We start from the raw sequence: 3,540 nt of genomic DNA, 5'->3' as shown, positions 1-3,540 counted from the left end.
CCAGTCTGAGTTACTAGCACTCTAATGGTGACTTTCAACCTTCCTCAATTCCAGAACCAGAGTTCTGATGCCCCTTTCTTCCCTGTGTTGAAACTACACACATGCATTGCCAAAACTATATATGCAGAGGAGAGATGTTCATTAAAATAAAATATTAAATGAGTGTTTTCAGAATCCAATTCAACCCGTTTCTGAAACATTGTCATCCTGATGATTTTCTTGTTTATGAGGGCTAGCTGCTTATACGTAAAAGCCTTCATTTCATCTTATGAAACAGCAAAAAGACTTAGGTTTCATAACAATGATTAAGGGCTGGAATGAGAGGTTAGAAATGGGAGGAACTGTGGTAACAGCTTGAGTGTCTTCAGGTTGCAGTATAAATTTTAGAAAACATACCATGTTCAGTGACTAGTATAATGAAAATAAACTCACGGGGAAGATTTTATCACTACTATAATTGTTGATTAATTGAATTAACATTAAATATTATCGGTTTTATTTCATTAGATGTGTAACATATATTACTTGAGCAACATAAAATTTTAATATCAAAGTTATGAGAATAAAAACAAATCACCTCTATACACCATAGATTAAAGAATCAACTTAAATTTCCCCAGTCAAATTTACTGTTCAAATATTTACATAACTACAGATTTACCTATTTCACTACACATTCACCTAATACTTGAAACTCCATGTATACCTAGTGTCATAATATTTAATCTTGTCTACACTGAAAAACAATTTGTTACAAAGATCTGGGCATCTCTTACATTGCATAGCCATAATATTGAGAAATTTCTGTATGCTTTTCCCTCTGAAGAAAAATCTGAAGTTTCCCAGGAGAGGTGTACTAGGCAGCATTCTTGTGTTCCTGTTGGGCCTGCCTCTTCATGGCCTCCCTCTCTGGCCTCTACTCTTTTGTGATGGGCTGTGAGACAACTGGTTCCAGAATGTAGACTTTCCTCCATGGAATTGGTTGGCAACTGAAGTCTTGCAGCAGGTATTGAGTTTGAGGTGTGGGAGGTGATGGCACCTTGTTCCTAGTAGCAGAAACATGCTCTTTCTGGAATGAAGTGTGAGATGATGCTCTGTACGGCGGTGCAGGCCTCGAGGTGGACAATTGGTGTGCAGCACTATACTGGATGGTGTTGGCTACATTAAGTTGTGTGGCACTGAAAGAAACTGGCCGAGATGCCTTGGCAGAAAGAATCAAAGATTTGCTGACAGGAGGTTGTTGGGACGACCTAGGTGTGGTAAGCTGAGCTGAGTGGAAATGACACCACTCAGAGAAAGATACAGTGGGCCTGTGTGAAGCCAGGGCAAGGGGCTTTGTAGAAACAGGTCTGGCTTGAGGCTGGTCCAGGGTTGTGAAAGGCAGTGGTACTAACCTGACCTTCCCAGCTGGGGGCAGCTCATACTGGGACTGAGACGACGGACACTCCTTGAAAGCACTGCTCTCTGCTCACTGATCCTTGCCTGGAGTACTGTCAGGGCCCTAGCACTCATGTGGCATATCCTGTCGTGGCTAGTCCAGAATATTTGTTGTTGCTAAAAATTCCCACAGCCCAGGAAGATGAAATGACAGGTTTCTTCTCACTTTTCTTCCCCAGTGGGTGGAGGACCTCATGGAGTCCAGCATGGGCATGCCAAGGTGAGTTTGAGGCTTTTTAAAGCTGTTGTGGCTGAGCTCAGGTGGATCCCTCTTTACCTTCAACTTAGAGATTGTGGGCTTCTCTTCAGCTCTGACTCTGTTCCTTGACTGCTTAAGCTCCTCTGTTTTCTTAGAATTGTTTTCTCTGGTCCATTTGGTCTTCTCTTGCCTTTGCCTCCCAGATCTGCTGGCCTAATGGGTGACACTTCGGGATCTTTGACCTCCAAGTCCTTTGCCATGTTGTCAATAGCCCTGTCAGTGGCCCCAACACTGGCCATAGCCACCTCTCCCTCTACTAAATACCTGTTTTGGATTTTGGCCTGAGGAGCTCCATCAATCATTTCAGAGGCTTCATGGTCTTCCTTCCTCACTTGGTCAAAGAGCTCACTGATGACTTTGGAGTTTTCTTGGGCCTGGTCCATCCAGATGACTGTGGAGTCTGTGGATTCAATTGCTGCTGTATCTTGGAATTGATATAGGCCAGTGAGGAAGTTGAAGAGTTGGGGAAGGTGATTATCTGCCACCAGTGTAGTGATACATGCAAAGTCAATACTAGACACCATCAAACTGTTCGGGTTTCCTTTCTCTTCTAGACCTAGGCTGATGCCTCCCAAGCTGGCATTGTCAGAAGCAGACTTCTGTCTTAGGCTCCCAGTGTCAGTTCAGTGCAGAGGCTGCTGCAAATCAGGGTGTGCTAAAGGGAGGAGTGATGGGTCTTGGTTTTCTTTACTGCCCTCATAGGCATCCCGAGGCATCAAATTCTCAACTTCCACCTCATGCATGTTTTTAATCTCTGTTTGTTCCAAGCTTGGAGCTGAAGGCAAGGGCTGGAATTCTGAAGGACTATGGATAGGTGTCGTTAATGGCCTGTTCCCATCAACAGATGGTGTGTTCCTCTGGGAAATCTGGCTTCAAGTGATGTAGAATTCTGGAATCTGCAGCAGGCAAAGTGTTCGGCCTGAAGGGAACAGTCCCAGAGATGTCTCCAGTTCCACCACTGTAAAAGAGTCAAGGAAGAAGTCAGTACATGGTAAGTGATTTGTTCTCCTCCTTTTGTAGCACCACAGGAAACTGGCCTCTGCAGCCATGGGGAAGGCATTCTGCGAGCTGTCTGCCATGCTTTCAGAAAGGTAGTGACTACTCTGTTGTTTTCGGGATCCATGCCATGTCAGGTTTTCTGAGATGATTTTGTGTTCCTGTGTGTTTGTGTGGTATATACATACATAGCCAACAATGGAAGGTTACAGGAATCCCTGAGTGTGTGGCCCTCACTTGCATTTGTCTTTGTATAAAAATATACAGTGCCTCTCATTTCCTTGGAGCTTTACTATTAGGTAGGTTATCTGGCCAATAATTACTGAGAACTTACTTGTCTCTAAGAACTTATGCCAACAGCATTACACAGACACCATCAAAAGCCTGTTTTTTTACGTGGGTTTAGGTTTTCAAATCCAGGTAAGAATTTCAACAACAGAAGCTTTCCTCCAGCCCTATGTTTCTCAAACTTCTTACAAGTGACATGAAAATTTGTTTAAGAAACTGAAACATTTGGGATGGGGTATGACTCAATTTTAGAGAACATGTGTATGTAATTTTATAATCTTCACCATGAATCACCTCTGAAATACACAGCAAAAGAAAATAAGAAGTAACAGTTTTGCAATGGTACATGTAGTGCACCTAACCCCCCCCCGATATTATTTTAAGTGTAAGAGAATGCCAGGACATATGATTGGAATCTGGGAGGAATATGTCCTCCAGGAGAGATTCTCAGCTGCATGGCTCTGAAGAAGGATTTTGACTCATGGACTTTCCAGTGAGACAGAGAGAGAGAGACAGAGAGAGAGAAAGAGAGAGAGAGAGAGAGAGAGAGAGAGAGAGAG

At 43.3% G+C, this 3,540-nt stretch overlaps 1 pseudogene; it reads right to left on the bottom strand.

Moving 5' to 3' along the window:
* Window positions 1-772: 772 nt before the first annotated feature.
* Window positions 773-3,540, bottom strand: part of LOC114635404 — a 3,897-nt pseudogene continuing 1,129 nt past the window's right edge.

This window comes from Grammomys surdaster, unplaced genomic scaffold, assembly GCF_004785775.1.
Source record: "Grammomys surdaster isolate TR1022 unplaced genomic scaffold, NIH_TR_1.0 103524, whole genome shotgun sequence".
NCBI lineage: Eukaryota > Metazoa > Chordata > Mammalia > Rodentia > Muridae > Grammomys > Grammomys surdaster.
Note: the sequence above shows the minus strand (reverse complement) of the source record. Positions and strands in the feature narration are given on the sequence as shown.